A 19054-nucleotide genomic window follows, 5' to 3' on the forward strand; every position below is an offset into this window, starting at 1 on the left:
AACCAACGTGCAGAGATCATCCAGGGTGATCAGCCAATCTTCATGCATGCTTTGCTCAACCTTCAGATTACATTAGATTAGATTTACTTTCATTCCAATTGATCCATAGTGAGGAGGACCTCCAGGATGTAGAACATGTCAGAAAAACAATAATACATGACAAATATTTATACCTAAAATAAATAAGCCAATGTACCATTCCACAGGTCCCAAGTGGAATGATCGTCATTTTTTAATGAACACTATATGAAAGGGTCACTAATGCACCGAATTTAAAATAAAGTTTTATATTTATTTATAAGGTAATAAACATGTAATACAACTACTATAATACTTATTTACAATGAACACATTACTGCACTGAAATGGTGCAGAAGTTAGATCGTACTTTTTATATATAAAAAATAGAGGGAAACATTCCACGTGGGAAAAATATATCTAAAAACAAAGATGATGTGACTTACCAAACGAAAGCATTGGTATGTTGAGACACACACACACACACACACACACACACACACACACACACACACACACACACACACACACACACACACACACACAAGCTTTCACAACCCACGATTGCTTCATCAGGAAAGAGGGAAAGACGAAAGGATGTGGGTTTTAAGGGAGAGGGTAAGGAGTCATTCCAATCCCTGGAGCAGAAAGACTTACCTTAGGGGGAATATAGGACAGGTATACACTCGCGCACACGCACATATCCATCCGCACATATACAGGCACAAGCAGACATTTGTGAAGGCAAAGAGTTTGGACAGAGATGTCAGTCGAGGCAGAAGTACAGAGGCAAAGATGTTGTTGAATGACATGAGGTATGAGCGGCGGGAACTTAAAATTAGCAGAGGGTAACCGTGGGTTGTGAAAGCTTAAATTTTGTGTTTGTGTTTATTTGTGTGTCTATCAACATGCCAACACTTTCGTTTGGTAAGTCACATCATCTATGTTTGGTTTTACTGAGAAATTCATCAACAGAGTAGAAGATTTGGCCACCAATAAATCCTTTAGGCTTCTCTTAAACTGAATTTCATTGATTGTTAAGCTTTCTATGGCTGCTGGCAAGTTATTGAAACCGTGTGTTCCTGAATAATGCACACCTTTTTGTACAAGACTAAGTGACTTTAAATCCTTTTGAAGATTATTCTTATTTCTAGTATTGATTCCATGAATTGATCTGTTGGTTTAAAAAAGTGATATATTTTTAATGGCAAATTTCATTAAGGAATAAATATATTGGAAAGCAGTAGTTAGTATCCCTAGTTCCCTAAACAGGCTTCTGCAGGATGTTCTTGAGTTCACACCACATATAACTCTTGCTGCATGTTTTTGTGCCCAGAAAACTTTAGCTTGGCTTGATGAATTATCCCAAAAAATAATCCCATATGAGATTATGGAATGAAAGTAAGCATAGCATGCCAGCTTTATCATTTTTATATCCCCTATGTCTGACACAATTTGCATTGCAAATAGAGATTTGTTAAGTCGCTTCAGCAGTTCTGTGGTGTGCTCCTTCCAGTTGAAGTTGTAGTAGTTGTTGTTGTTGTTCTTGTTGTGGTCTTCAGTCCAGACACTGGTTCGATGCAGCTCTCCATGCTACTCTATCCTGTGCAAGCTTCTTCATCTTCCAGTATCTGCTGCAACCTACATCCTTCTGAATCTGTTTAGTGTATTCATCTCTTGGTCTCCCTTTATGATTTTTACCCCCCACACTGCCCTCCAATACTAAATTGGTGATCCCTTGATGCCTCAGAACATGTCCTACCAACCGATCCCTTCTTCTAGTTAAGTTGCGCCACAAACTCCTCTTCTCCCCAATCCCATTCAGTACCTCCTCATTAGTTATATGATCTACCCATCTAATCTTCAGCATTCTTATGTAGCACCACATTTCGAAAGCTTCTATTCTTTTCTTGTCCAAACTAGTTATCATCCATGTTTCACTTCCATACATGGCTACGCTCCATACAAATACTTTCAGAAATGACTTCCTGACACTTAAATCAATACTCGATGTTAACATATTTCTCTTCTTCAGAAACGCTTTCCTTGCCATTGCCAGTCTGCATTTGATATCGTCTCTACTTCGACAATCATCAGTTATTTTGCTCCCCAAATAGCAAAACTTCTTTACTACTTTGTCTCATTTGCTAATCTAAATCCCTCAGCATCACCCAACTTAATTCGACTACATTCCATTATCCTCATTTTGCTTTTGTTGATGTTCATCTTATACACTCCTTTCATGACACTGTCCATTCCGTTCAACTGCTCTTCCAAGTCCTTTGCTGTCTCTGACAGAATTACAATGTCATTAGCAAACCTCAAAGTTTTTATTTCTTCTCCATTTTTCTTTTGTTTCCTTTACTGCTCGCTCGATGTACAGATTGAACATCGGGGAGAGGCTACAACCCTGTCTCACTCCCTTCCCAACCACTGCTTCCCTTTCATACCCCTCGACTCTAATAACAGCCATCTGGTTTCTGTACAAATTGTAAAGAGCCTTTCGCTACCTGTATTTTACCCCTGCCACCTTCAGAATTTGAAAGAGAGTATTCCAGTCAACATTGTCAAAAGCTTTCTCTAAGTCTACAAATGCCAGAAATGTAGGTTTGCCTTTCCTTAATCTAGCTTCTAAGATAAGTCGTAGGGTCAGTATTGCCTCACGTGTTCCAACATTTCTACGGAATCCAAACTGATCTTCCCCAAGGTCAGCTTCTACTAGTTTTTCCATTCGTCTGTAGAGAATAAGCGTTAGTATTTTGCATCTGTGACTTATTAAACTGATTGTTCGGTAATTTTCACATCTGTCAGCACCTGCTTTCTTTGGGATCGGAATTATTATATTCTTCTTGAAGTCCGAGGGTATTTTGCCTGTCTCATACATCTTGCTCACCAGATGGTAGAGTTTTGTCAGGACTGTCTCTCCCAAGGCCGTCAGTAGTTCTAATGGAATGTTGTCTACTCCCAGGGCCTTGTTTCGACTCAGGTCTTTCAGTGCTCTGTCAAACTCTTCACGCAGTTTCATATCTCCCATTTCATCTTCATCCTCTTCCATTTCCATAATATTGTCCTCAAGTACATTGCCCTTGTATAGGCCCTCTATATACTCCCTCCACCTTTCTGCTTTCCCTTCTTTGATTAGACCTGGGTTCCCATCTGAGCTCTTGATATTCATACATTGAAGTTATTATCAATGTGTAATCCCAAGGATTTAACACTGGCCACTTCTTCGACCTGCTTGTAATCGTATGTTAGGCATAAACTCGTAGGACACCCCTTACAAGTTCTGAACTGCATGTAGTGTGTTTTTTCAAAGTTTAGTGACAAAGAATTAGCTGTGAACCAGTGGACATTAATCACAAATATTTTATTAGCTGATCTTTCTAAGATGACACTTGATTTGCTATTTATTGCAATGTTTGTATCATTGGCAAACAAAACGAACTTGGCATCTGGTAATGTTACTGATGGAAGGCCATTAATATACACAAGAAAAGGTAAGGGCCCCAAAATGGAACCGTGTGGGACCCGACATGTAATTTGTTCCCAGTTGGATGATGCCTGATAGCTTGATACATGTCTCTTTCCTAATAACACCTTTTGTTTCCTGCCAGAGATACAAGATTTGAACCATTTTGCAGCATTTACTCTTACACTATAATATTCTAATTTATTTAAAAGGATAGTGTGATTTACACAGTCAAATGCCTTTGACAGATCACAAAATATACCAGTTGCCTGCAAGTTTTTGTCTAATGAATTAAGCACATTTTCACTGTAAGTGTAGATAGCCTTCTCAATATCAGAACCCTTTAGAAATCCAAACTGTGACTTTGACAGTATGTTATTTGAGATAATATGGTATAAAGCTGATTGTACATTACTTTTTCTGAAATTTTTGAGAATGCTGGCAACAGTGAAATTGGATGGAAATTTGATGCTATTTCTCTATCTCCCTTCTTAAACAGTGGCTTAACTTCAGCATATTTCAACCATTCAGGAAATATTCCACTGATAAACGACTGGATACACAGATAGCTTAATATGTTACTTAGCTTAGAATCACATTCTTTAATGAACTTTGTTGGTATTTCATCATGCCCACTAGATGTTTTTGATTTTAAAGATTTTGTGATGGACATTATTTCTGCTGGGGTAGTGAGGGTCAAATTCATATTATGGAAGTTACTTGAAATATCTGGTCTGAGATATTCCATAGCAGCACCTACCGAAGCTGACAACCCCATCTTTTCAGTAACAGTTATAAAATGTTTGTTAAAAAGTTCTGCAACACAATTTTTATTTATTTATTTTAATTTATTTTTCCGTGGGACCACATTAAGGAGAAGTCTCCATGGTCATGGAACGCGTCAATACATGAAATTATAACACGATTGTAGAAACAGATAAAATGAAATATAAGAAACATATTCAGGCGACACGTCGTTAGTTTAAATAAAGAAAATCAAGAAGGTAACACTGGAATTTGCTTAATTTTTTAGCTCTTCCAGGAGCTCCTCGACAGAATAGAAGGAGTGAGCCATGAGGAAACTCTTCAGTTTAGACTTAAAAGAGTTTGGGCTACTGCTAAGATTTTTGAGTTCTTGTGGTAGCTTTTTGAAAATGTATGCAGTGGAATACTGCACTCCTTTCTGCATAAGAATCAAGGAAGTGCATTCCACATGCAGATTTGATTTCTGCCTAGTATTAACTGAGTGAAAGCTGCTAACTCTTGGGAATAAGCTAATATCGCTAACAACAAACGACATTAAAGAAAATATATACTGTGAGGGCAATGTCAAAATTCCCAGACTATTGAATAGGGTTCGACAAGAGGTTTTCGAACTTACACCACACATAGCTCGAACAGCCCGTTTTTCAGCCAAAAATACCCTTTTTTAATCAGAAGAATTACCCCAAAAAGTAATACCATACGACATAAGCGTATGAAAATATGCGAAGTAGACTACTTTTTGTGTTGAAATGTCACTTATTTCAGGTACTGTTCAAATGGTAAATAAAGCGGCATTTAGTTTCTGAACAAGATCCTGAACATGGGCTTTCCACAACAGCTTACTATCTATCCGTACGCCTAGGAACTTGAACTGTTCCGTCTCGCTTATAACATGCCCATTCTGTCTGATTAAAATATCAGTTCTTGTTGAATTGTGAGTTAGAAACTGTAAAAACTGAGTCTTACTGTGATTTAGCATCAAATTATTTTCCACAAGCCACGAACTTATTTCATGAACTACATTATTTGATAATGTTTCAATATTACACACAAGATCCTTCACTACTAAGCTGGTGTCATCAGCAAACAGAAATATTTTTGAATCACCTGTAATACTGGAAGGCATATCATTTATATAAATAAGAAACAGCAGTGGCCCCAGCACCGATCCTTGGGGAACGCCCCATTTAACAGTGCCCCATTGGGACTGAACATCATTACCACTCTCAATATTGCGGAGAATTACCTTCTGCTTTCTGTTCTTAAAGTAAGAGGCGAACCAATTGTAAGCTACTCACCTTACTCCATAATGGTCCAACTTCTGCAGTGATATTTTGTGGTCAACACAGTCAAAAGCCTTCATTAAATCAAAGAAAACACCTAACATTCGCAACCTTTTATTTAATCCATCCAAAACCTCACAGAGAAAAGAGACTATAGCATTTTCAGTTGTTAAGCCATTTCTAAAACCAAACTGTACATTTGACAGCAAATTATGTGAATTTAAATGCTGCAGTAACCTTGTATATACAACCCTCTCGATAACTTTAGCAAACAACAATGGCATAGAAATAGGTCTACAATTATCAACATTATCCCTGTCTCCCTTTTTATAAAGTGGCTTCACTACCGAGTACTTTAATTGGTCAGGAAACCGACCACTCCTAAAGGAAAAGTTACAGATATGGCTAAGTACTGGGCTAACATACATGGAACAATACTTCAGTATTCTGCTAGATACTCCATCATATCCACGCGAGCTCTTGGTCTTTAGTGATTTAATTATTAACTCAATCTCCCTCTTGTCAGTATCATGGAGAAGCATTTCAGGTAACAATCTCGGAACACTTTTTTTGTACGAGCGCTATATGATTCCCTGTTGGGACTAGGTTTCTGTTTAGTTCACCTGCTATATTCAGAAAGTGATTATTAAATACTGTGCGTATATGTGACTTATCGGTAACACGGACATTCCCACTACGCACTGATTCTATATCCTCGACCTGTCTCTGCAGACCAGCCACTTCCTTTACGACTGACAATATGGTTTTAATTTTATCCTGAGACTTAGCTATTCTATCTGCATACCACATACTTTTTGCCTTCCTAATAACTTTTTTATGCACCTTACAATACTGTTTGTAATGGGCTACTGCATTTAGATTGTAACTGTTTCTAACGTTTTGATATAATTGCCACTTTGTTCTACAAGATATTCTTATACCTTTAGTCAGCCACCCAGGCTGCCTGTTTGTGCTAGTACCCTGTTTTGAACATTCTAACGGAAAGCAACTTTCAAAGAGCACGAGAAAAGTCTTGAGGAAAGCATTATATTTATCGTCTACTGTATCAGCACTATAAACATCTTTCCACTCTTGTTCCTTGATAAGGTTTACAAAAGTCTCTACAGCAACTGGATCAGCTTTCCTAAAAAGTTGGTAACTATATTTAACATGTGTTGCAGCACAAAAATCTTTTAGACTTAAAATTTGTGCATCATGATCTGAAAGGCCATTCACCATTTTGCTAACAGAATGCCCTTCTAGTAATGACGAATGAACAAAAATATTGTCTATGGTTGTTCTACTGTTCCCTTGCACTCTCGTTGGAAAGAATACGGTTTGCATAAAATTATATGAATTAAGGAGGTCTACCAGCATCCTTTTCCTTGCACAATCACTTATACAAATTATATTGAAGTCACCACATATAACTAACTTTTTGTGTTTCCTATAAAGTGAACCAAGAATCTCCTCTAGCTTTAGCAAAAATGTTGTGAAATCGGAGTCTGGGGATCTATAAATAACAACAGTAAGAAGTTTATCTCCACTAAATTTAACCACACCTACACAACATTCAAACACCTTTTCAGTGCAGTACTTTAAAACATCAATTGACTCAAATGGGATACTGTTTTTCGCATACATGGCTACTCCCCCACACCGCAAAGAGCTCCTAGAAAAGCTGCCAGCCAACCTGTATCCTGATAAAGGAAGCCTCTGAATTATCCCCTTATTTAAGAAGTGTTCAGATACACCAATAATTTCAGAGTCAACATCTATAAGCAGTTCACTAACTTTATCTCTAATGCCTTGTATGTTTTGATGAAATATACTAATTCCCTCATTAATCGGATACCTAAGCTTTGTCAAAAGTGGTTTCTTTGTTAGAGAGACTTCCCTTAAGCAGGAAAACCTGTCAGCTGACTTCAATCTAAAAAAGGTACAGCTCTAACACCCACAACTATCGGAATTTTCCCACCACCCCCACCTATGCTGTCACCTATAAGCTTTGCCAACCTCCCCTTTCCATACCTGTTGAGGTGCAGGCCATGTCTAGTGAAACCCGTCCTGCTGATAGACTACACCAACACCACTGAAATGTGACTCATGCCTTCTGTCATTAGCGCACCCCCAAGTCTCATGCTATTACGCCTGACGGCTGTATTAAGCTGTGGCCAATCGTGACGCTGAAACAGTTCCACGAAATGCACATTCGTGTTGCCAGTCTGAGTGGCTATCTTTTCCAGGTCACCATCTATGTCATACTCCCCATCCATATCAATACTATTACCAGCCCCACCCACAATCACTACCTGATCCTCTTTTGTAAAATCCCTACATAACCCCCCTATGTTAAGTCACCTGAGCCAATCCTGCATTAGGCTTCATAATGCTGGTGACCTGGTACTCACTCCCCAAAACTTCCTGCAACTGCTGGCCTACACCTCTACCATGAGAACTACCTAACAGCAGAACCTTCTTCATTCACACACATCTGTCACTCTTAATGCTGTTTGTTCCTCTTCATGTCTGGTTCTACCGGTCTCCTCCTTCACTATATCCTATATTGTCTTTATTTTGTTATCTTATATGACTATCTTTTCCTTGTAATATATTTGCTTTGATGTCCATATTACAGTCTTTAATATTTTGCAGTATTTCTTGTAATGTGCTATAGCATCAACATTGGAACTGTTTCAGATTGACAGATACAGTTTTCTTTTTGTTTTAAAAGATTCCCTTATTCCTTGAGTAACACATGGCTTCTTTGTAGACTTGGCTCTAACCTTGGTAGGTTTTGGGGGAAAACAGTGTTCAAATAAGGTACCTAAGCACTTTATTATCAAAAGTGTTATATTTTTCATTCATGACATGAGCACTGTAAACATCAGTCCAGTGAATGTCTCTGAGGAGTGTCCTAAAATAATCCATTTTTGGCTTATTGATTACCCTCTTGAGCTCAGATTTAACATGTTTAATATCACAGAAGGAATTGCATGTCATGGTCTGAGAGGCCATTGACTATTGGTTTTGTAATATAATTTTGTTCATTGGACTTTTCTATGAAGATATTATCAATGGCTGTTTGTGAGCAATTGGCTACCTTAGTGGGGAACTTTACAGTGGGAATTAAATTGAGTGGCAGTGTTACTAACTCAAATAAGTTCTTATTTGGAGAGTCTTTAAGGAAATCTACATTTAAATCAACAGCAACGACTATTTATTTGTTTTTGGTTGTTAAATGGGCCAGTACAGCTTTAAGGTGGTTTACGAAGAGATTAAAGTTATCTGCAGGTTCTCAATATACACTTAATATAATTAAGGATTTTTTATGAAATTCTACTTCTGTTGCACATGCTTCCGTATGCTGTTCTAGGCAAAATTTATGAATGTCTATGTTCTTAAATTTATGAATGTCTATGTTCTTAAATTTATGACAGTTCCTGATGAATGTGGCAACTCCTCCTTTCTCCATTTCTGATCTACAAAAGTGAGATGCTAACCTAAACCATGTAACACTTAAAAGTTCTATACCAGTGGTCACATGATGTTCAGAGAGGCAGTTTGTCAGCTGGGTTTGAAGACTCTAATTCATCTATGCAGATAGTTAATTCATTAATTTTATTTCTTAGTCCTCGAACATTTTGATGCAATAAAGATAGCTGACATTTCACATTGACTGAGTTAAAATTGGGTAGAGTTAAAATACCAGCTGACTGTTGAAAATTCTTAACCAATAGCTGTTTGTGCTGATGTAATAAGCTAGAATTATGTTTTTTGGTTTCTTTCTCAAACTGAAGGTTTGTCTCAGTTCTAACCTCTCTTAAAATTTGGTTTATTTCTGTCCTCCCTACCCTAAAAGAGGTCTTTTCTGAACCCTATAACCACTGGTATTTTACCACTCATGACAGTGCCTCCCCCCTTTAACTTTCCTGCTGCTTTCCCAGCCAATTTACCGTTCCCCTTCCTGTTGAGGTGAAGGCCATGTCTCTCCTCAGACGTTGATGGTCTCCCTCTCCTTTGTTCGTCGTGAATTTTGGTCCGACCAGCTGCAAACTCTCTACACCACTTACGAACACTTTTGACATCCATGCATGACTCACCATACACTTCCATCAATTGGTGATGGGTTTCCATTGACACAATGCCCTTTGTGTTCAACAACCAAAAAATTGAACGAAATTCGCACTTGGCGGTAACTTCCAACAGGAGCTCCATTCTCAATGGCTGCCAAGCCAAGACTGTGCACCTCAGCGTGGCGTGTGCATGTTTACAAACAGCGCATGAAGCACTCTTCATAACAGTGTGACCAACTGCCACACAAACAGAGTCCTGTACTTATAAAAAAAAATAGGAGACCTTAATTTTGGGATTACACTCATAAAAGTGTGGAAACTACAGGATGGCATGGTACAAGATAAGTTTAAGGAGTTACGTAAGTGCAAGATCCCTAAAACCGAGAATGGCGATGTGGAAGAGGAATGGAATAAGTTCAAAGAGCGTTTGTAAGCTCTGCTGAGAAGACCCGTGCCAGAGTGTCCGGAAGGGTAAAGGAAAAGGAGAAACCATGGTGGAATGAGACGGTGAAGGAAGCAGTAAAAGAAAAGAAGGAAGCCTGGCATGAATGACAGAGACTGAACAGCCAGAAGTAAAAGGAAATACCAGGATAGTAAAAATAAGTGTAAGAAAATGATAGCAGAAGAAAAGAGGAAAAGCTGGGAGAGATTCACCCAAGAGTTGGAAAAAGATGTTACTAGTCATAAGAGGATGATATATGGAATTACAAAGAGGATGAGGAAGGAAAAAAAACATACACAAAGCTCGTGAAAGGGGAAAGTGGAGAGCTATTAATGCAACCAGAGAAGATAAGGAAAAGATGGAAAGAGTACTTTGATAAATTACTAAATGTGAAGAACGACAATGGAAGTAGGGCAGGGGTATGGAAGAAGAGGAGGATATAAAGATGTTAGAAGTGGAACTAGCTTGGAGAAAAATAATAACAGGAAAGGCACCTGGGATAGGTGAAATTACTGTGGCAGCTGGACCAGTTGGACTACAGCGGCTATATAGACTAATAAGATGCATTTGGACCCAAAAATGTGTACCTGAAGAATGGGGAAAGGGAATAATAATCCCAGTTTTCAAGAAGGATGACCAGATAGTATGTGATAAATATCTAGGGATCACACTCGAATCACAAGTAGCAAAAATAATGGAGAGGATACTGGAAAGAATAGTGAGAGAAAAAGTGGAAGGGCAGTTAGAAGAGGAGCAGTATGGCTTTTGTCATGGTAGATCAACAGTGGACCCAATCTTTAGTATGAGACAGTTCATGGAAAGACATTGTGGGTATGGGAAAGATGACATTTCTTGACCTAGTGAAAGCATATGACAGTGTTCCCAGGGAAAAGATATGGGCAATCTTGAAGAGAAAGGGAGTTGGAAAGCAAATGCTTTAAGTCATCCAGGCAATGTATGAAAAAAGCTCTAGTTGTGTGCAGACATCAGATGGAAGAACTGAATGTTTAAGAATGTTAAGGGACTAAGAGAAGGAAGTGTGATATCACCAATATTTTTTATAATGGTGATAGATGAAATAGTCAGAGAGATGAAAGAAGCCCATAGAGGAAGGGAGATGAAGCTGTTACTATTTGCTGATGATATTGTGGTGTGGGGAACAAGCAGTAAGGAGGTACAAAAACAAATAGACATCCTAAACAATAAGGTCAAGAAATGCGAAATGAAATTTAGTGTGGAGAAAACAAGACCATGATGGCAACCAGATGGGATAGAGAGGGCAAGGAACAAATTCATATTAAGGGACAGGATATTGAAATAGTGGAAAACTTGAAATATTTGGGAAGGGTATTAATAGGGAATGCTCGTTTGGAGACAGAAATTAGCAAAAGAATACAACATAGTAGTATATTTTACCAGTGTGTGAGGGGCTTGGTGTGGGGAAGTGCCAATGAGTTGCGAGCTGGTGCTATACAAGACTTCACACCCACACTAATTTACGGCTCAGAGACTTGGACTATGACTAGAAGAGAGGAGAGTAGGATACAATCCAGTGAAATGAAGTTTCTGAGAAGTATGCTAGGGAGGACGAGGAGAGACAGAGTGAAAAACGAAGATGTTAGGAAGGAAATTGAAGTGGAGAAGTTGACTGAGAAAATTGAAAAGAATAGATTAAAATGGTTTGGGCATGTGAAGAGGATGGGCGAGGAAAAAATACCAAGAAGAATGATGTAGTTCAAGACTGGGGGCAAGAGGCCAAGAGGAAGATCTAGAACAAGATGGATTGATACAATAAAGATGAGTGTAAGGAGCAGAAACCTGCTATGGAACCAAATTGTGGAAGAAGAATGGTGGAAAGACTGAGTAAAGTGGTGAAGTACCACTGATACCCCAATCCGACCAGATGTTGGATAGATGGGAGATGATGATGATGATGATGATGATGATGATGATTGTAGGATAGTAAGATTAAAATGATCTATCTTCTGGGAATAAAAATAGTCCCTAGCTCAAGGACTATCCAAAACACTTGACCCCCCCACCAATTCTATCATGAATATAACCCAAGATAAGAACCACAGAAGAATACTATTTTTATGTGCAGAGTTTTGGAATGTATTAGAAAATGCATGCTGTAGCATGCATACTGATTTTATCATGTGGCTTTTAGTGCTGGGCATCTCCCAAGTGATATTCTGTTCACCTGCAATGCAGCTCTTTTCATTTAGGCAGTGAGGCTGCATCTTTAAGGGAATTGGTACACGTCAGGAAAGAAAAGAATTTGGAAGGAATTAGCTGTGGCTTATAGTAAAGGACCAATACCAGCATTTGCTGCAATTGTAAATGAGAAATCATAGAAACCTGTTTTCTAGGCTGTCAGCAGTTGGATTCATACCATCTCACCTCCCAAATCCATGGGTTGCTAGCACAGCACTTCAACATGTAGAGCTATCCCAAGTTGGTGGAGTATTTGGAAAAACTGGTTGTTATGCATTGTTTTAAAATAAAATACATGACAACAAAGGAAGAAATTCTGATACTGCATGTTTTTTTCTTTAATTGTACGTGTCTTGTCATTTCATAGTAAAAGAATTCATGCATATTTTAAGATTTAGGGTGCACGGAATTCCTGGCTTCAGTTATTATAGCATTACGAGAGTGTAAACATATTTCAGATGGAAAAATGGGGGTGATGAATTGGATCCCACACCACACAGAAATACTTCAGGATAGAACATATAAGTGTGGTGTAAGCAGTCTCATTAGTAGACCTGTTGGACCTTCTAAGTGTTCTGCCAATGAATCGCAGTCTTTGGTTTGCTGTACCCACAACATTATCTGTGTGATTATTCCAGTTTAGGTTATTTGTAATCCCTAAGTATGTAGTTGAATTTACAGCCCTCAGTTTAGTGCAACTTATTGCGTAACTGAAATTTAATGGATTTCTTTTCATACTCGTGTGAATAACTTCACACTTTTCTTTATTCAGGGTCAATTGCCACTTTTCGCACCATACAAATATCTTATCTAAATCACTTTGCAATTCATTTTGGTCATCTGTAGACTTTTAAGATGGTAAATGACAGCATCATCTGCAAACAATCTAGGCGCTACAGTCGGGAACCGCACGACCACTACGGTTGCAGGTTCGAGTCCTGCCTCGGGCATGGATGTGTGATGTCCTTAGGTTAGTTAGGTTTAAGTAGTTCCAAGTTCTAGGGGACTGATGACCTCAGAAGTTAAGTCCCATAGAGCTCAGAGCCATTTTGCAAACAATCTAAGAGAGCTAATCAGATCATCTCCTACGTTGTTAAGATAGATCACGAACAATAGAGTGCCCGTATCACTTTGTTGGGGAACTCTGGATATTACTTCTGGTTTACTCAATGACTTTCCATCTGCTACTATGAACTGTGACCTTTCTGACAGCAAATCATCATCTCTCCAGGGATTCTCATTTCAGTTCACAAAACAACTCAGTAATGCACACATGTTGATCATATCTGTTGGTAAGAAAACTAACAGCACATCTCTGAATCACTTCAACACCTTCCTTTATTTCAACCCGGAGGGATCACAAACACTCAAGCAGTACTCAAAGATGGGTCACAGCAGTGTTTTGTATGTGGTCTTCTCTGTAGATGAGCAAAACTTTTCTAGACTTCTCCCAGTAGATGGAGACAACTATTGCCTTCTCTAGTATTGACCTTACAGGGTCATTCCCTCTCATATCACTTTTCAGTGTTATGACTAGGTAGTTCATTGACATGGCTGTGTCAAGCAGCACACCACTAATACTGTACTCCAGCGTTATTGGATATTTTTTGCTACTCATTTGCATTAACTTACATTTTCCTACTTTAGGGCATGCTGACATTCATAGAACTTTCCTACATCCTACTCCAGTCACTCCTCAATGACACTTCCAGCTGCACTACAGCATCATCAGCAAACAGTTGTGGATTGCTGCTTACCCTGTCTGTCGGATCGTTTAAGTACACTACCTGATCAAAAGTATTCAGACAGCTATTAGTGGGTGTATGTGCGTGTGTGTGCGTGCAGGTATGGCACCCCATGATTCCTCAATAACTGAAACCAGAGCAGGTAGTGATGTGGGAAGCTTGGGCTGGAGGTGTTCCACTGGTTTAGGTTAGTCAGTTTCAGGAATGTTTCTGTCTACAAACAATTGCTTAACTGATACTGCTTTATCTTAGAGTGCATTGTCATGATTATAAAATCACTGTCTCTGAACTATTCCTGTACTGTGACATAAGTTTCTGAGTGTTGTACCGTGTCATAATGTGAGAAAGTGTAGGTCAGAATGTCCTCCTTCTGGGTCTACCATGGCTGTATGCATGACTGAAACACTAGTTTATCCAGTATAATTTTTTAAGTTATTACGTGATACAAATACTCAGAAAACTTTTATGTCAACTGAATCTGGCCGCAGAAGCCTGTGCAATGCCCTAACAATATAAACACCTCCATACTGCAACACCATCACCTCCATACCTCACTGTTGCAACTACACATGTTGGTAGGCAGACAATGTTCTCCAAGCATTTGCCAAACTCAGACCCTTGCATAATCTTGCCACAGCATATAGCATGATTCATCACTCCAAATCACTTGTTTCCAATCATCTACAGTCCAGTGTGTCATGTTTCACACTACCTTAAGTGTCACTTGGCACTGACTACATGAATGAGGAGCAAATTGATTGTCGTATCCCATTCTTTTTAACTCCCTGTGCACGGTCATTGTCTTAGCTGTATTGCTGGTTGTACTTTGGAACTAACAAATGATTCCTTCTGGCAATTTCATGCAATTTCTTATAATCACATTCTACAAAGCTCGCCGGTCTCTGTCCATCAGTACATGAGGTCTGCCTGGTCTTGGTTTATCTGTTGTCGTTCCTCCACATTTTCCTTTCAGAGTCATGTCACCAACAATTGACCTGGCCAGGTTTAGAAAGATTGAAATGTCCCTGACAGATTTGTTGCAAAGGTAATGTCCAATCGCTAGTCTATGTTTGAAGTCAAACTGCTCTCCTGACTGACCATCCTGCTGTTACTGCTTCTCTCCTGACAACACAACAGGCCCTGGCCTCTTGTACATTGGCCAGTCCATCTCTCTTGACATCCAGGAGTCAATTCTGGATGATATAGAAGTGTCCAGATATATTTGATCAGATAGTATATATCTATAAAATGAGCTGTCGCATCACATTTCCCTGAGGCACTCTGGATGATACACTTGTCTCTGATGAACACTCACCATCCACAACAACATACTGCATTCTATTATTTAAGAAGTCTTTGAACCACTCCCATATTTCACCTAATCTGTATCTTCAAATGTTCATTAACAATCTGTAGTGGGGCATGTATCAAATGCTTTCCAGAAATCTAAGAATGTGGGACCTGCCTCTCACTCATAACAGTTTGTGGCGACTATCGACCAAATTGCGTGTAACATCTTCATTTGGAAAGCTATTTGTGAGCAGTCTGTGGTCACCCATGAAATGGAAAACAAGTGTACCGAGAATCAAGAGAGGTGTATGTCTGTACATTGGATCCAGCAATCCTGCACACTAAACCCATGCTGGTGACCTCGAATTTATTTGCAGGTGCTACAACAAACTCTCATTCTGTTGTGCAGTACACAATGGATCACTTGCCGACCACTGCACTGCACACGAGCTGACTAGGTTTTCCAGTGAATGCTCCAGCATTGCTCTCCAATTATCCATCTTGTGTCCCCAATAGTTAGACGCCATTCCTGAACACACCAACTAGCTGAATTCAACAGCACAGTGCTTCTACATTACCACAGCCACGTGCTGGCATCAGGTGTGAACAATAACTTTTCATTATCATACATGAATCAGCTGTCATGTGGCTGTGTCCCTCACCAACAGAACATTTTTCGTGCACAAAACTTCACATGCGAACATTTTACGTCGAATGTGAGCCTCCCACATGTTCCGAGTGGTCAACAACGGCCAACACAATGCGCTGAAACACCAGTGGCTATGTTTGCAAATTTCCCAAGTGCCAGTGCAACTTATCCACATGAGTCAGTGGTGGTACAAATTGTGTTGGATGCTCAAAACAGGAAATTTTACATTTATCTTGTAACTCCGGATGTTACACCAGACCCCCACATCTCCCTTACTACCAGCATCCGCTTTAGGAGTATTTCTGATGGCACATGCCATTCCTGCCGTGTATGTTCCACAAATGTTAGATGATTTTAAAAATTTTAATGCACGTGTAGTGGAGGGGCCCAGACACTGTACTTTGTCATTTCCTGCACATCAATCGACTCTTCCACTCCAGTCCATTCTACACCTGTTGGCGTTACTCTCGAGCTAGCTGTGCCTACCATGCCACTGACAGTGTCGTAAACTGGTACACCGCTGCTGCGCCCAAGACAGTTACACTGCAGAGCTACAGACAGGGGGCGATAGTTTGCGACAAACCATTACACCACAGCTTCCCTATCCATTGGCCTAAGCCACCACCCCTTCGCAAGGACCACCCATGCACATGGTTTGCCACGGCATAGAAGAAGCTATCTGCCTCATCATGAGTCATGAGTTGCTGGGTTCCAGATCCCCTTTGCAGCTCTAGTGTCACTCCATGCTAAGATTGACACACATCATATACCGGACACTATGCTTTCGAACATCTGGTTGCGCAAACTTCCTCTGGAAGTCCAAATTCACCTTCTCCAATTCACTTCAGCCCTACTGGATGCTAAACTGAAGATTGCAGACCAGATTTACAACATTCTGCCACTCCCACATACTCCTCCTTCCCCTCCCCCCAACCCCCACCCCTGGGTGGCACTAAGGCCTCAGGGGGTTGGCGCACCTAAGTTGCAGTTTCCATCATTCAGTACAGAGTGCGTACAACTCACTCCGCCCATGCGCACAGACCCAACTCCACCTGGCAGCCGCCACTGTAACTCCTCTCCTACCAGCTCTACTGTGGCGCCGCCACTGGAGGAATCTACAAACACGACCCCCCTCTACTGACGCTTTGGCCTCAGCCAGCTCGACGGATTATGCTATGCACCATTCTGCTTGGTGTTACTTCCAGTCCTGCTTTGGCGATGGGGCTAAGAAATGTCATTCCCCATGCGCGTTCCCACACTAATAGCGCGACCCTACTCAGGCACTATGGGCCGCGCTGCATCGCACAGATGCCTGTCTCTTAATACTTCTACATCTCATGCTCCAGGACACTTGTACATGAAAGATGCAGTGTCTTGGCTTTTGTTTCTAGTCGACATGGGGGCAGAGGTCAGAGTCATACCTATGCCCGCAGGTATTAAATCTGAGCATCAACCTTGCCCCCACTTTGATCTGGCAATAATTCCTTGATCCAATCTCATAGTATAACTAATTTAAACCTTAAACTGCAGGACATTAACCACCCCCTTACAATGGGCTTTCATTATCGCCGATGTGAATGAACATGTGCTCAGGGATAGATTTTCTCTTAGCCCATGCTCTTTCACCCAACTTACAATGAGGTTCACTAATCTTTAACTCAGTAGACCACACCACCAGTTCTGATATTTCTTCACTCTGACCTGAGAGCGCCACTCTATTGTGCAAGCTAACTGAAGCCACCGTTGCAGTACTCCCTTTTAAATCACACAACAATGAGCTTTGGGACAACAATGAAGCCCTCCGCTTATGATTGCTGCCATACAAGCCAAGATCACGGTTGCTCGTATCCAGGTGACCCAGCTGTCAAAGGCGGCCATGCCCTCAGCCCCCGTACCGCCTCCTCGCACCAGCTGCTGATGCCACGTAACTTTTCTACTGCCAGACAGAAGCTTTGTTTGTGCCACTACCAAGTACCCCACTGAGCTCCTTGACAAAGACTGTCAATGGGTCACCACCACTGCTGCTGATCCACCGGCCAGCGACACACAAGCACTGTGAGGGTAGAGTGCATGGTGAATTGTCATGATTTTTCTCATTTTATTCTCCATATTATCCAGCTGTACTTTTGAGCAGATCATGATGCCTAAAGTGTCTGTGATGATGTGTACGGTAGAAATAGGCAAAGTCATTCATCCTTGGGAACTAGTTCACTGGTGATTTCTCTTTTCTGGGAACCGTTCATTTTTACTCGTTCACCGTTCACTGTGCTTGGTATGTGGTTCTTATGAAAAATTGAACATTAGTAGCATAAGTGACTGAAGATGGAAGGCGCCATGAGGGATCACTTGCCTACCCCCTGGAGTACAGAGTTTTTATTCATAACAGAATTCTCACACACTTGTAAATTTTCATGATTCTGCAAAACATCGCATTTAGCCAACTGTAGCATTATGTGGCTGATCATAGTGAAATAATACAAGGTGGCACACAAAAAACCAGCCCCAAGTACAGACTGCTCACTAATGATGCACGATTTGTTGACTGATATGAGCAGAATAGATAAACATGTAATAATTACGCAGTGAAGAAATAACAAATAAGCTAATGCAAGCAACTTTGAAACAATAGATGACAATTGGTAAGTGACAATGAGCAGTCTAGTACTTGGGGCCAATTTTTCATGTGCCACCCTGTACCACTGAAATAATATTGTAGGAGTTATCATTCTCTTTAAAAATGTGACACCATACACTCGATTACGAAGTGTGGGCTTCTTTCAGTTGTAAGTCGGTCTGCCTTCCATAACAATTAATATGCTCTTTTACCTCGGATAAAAAAAAGACGGAAAATGGCCACGCATAGAATATGAGAATAACCAGAAGTTCAGAGCTCAAAAAGGTTTGAAACAGATCTAGAATGGGTGTGCGAAGCGAACAAAATGAACAACAACAACAACAACAACTCGATACTGAACTAACTATGAGCAGTTGGCAGTGGAACTGCGATGAGTGGCCACGCAAAGAAGGATGAGTCCAGCTGGGCGAGACCGAGATGGACAGGAATGGGACCAAGGCTGGAACAAGACCGGCTGACATTCCT

This window comes from Schistocerca piceifrons, chromosome 1 (assembly GCF_021461385.2).
Source record: "Schistocerca piceifrons isolate TAMUIC-IGC-003096 chromosome 1, iqSchPice1.1, whole genome shotgun sequence".
Taxonomy (NCBI): Eukaryota; Metazoa; Arthropoda; class Insecta; order Orthoptera; family Acrididae; genus Schistocerca; species Schistocerca piceifrons.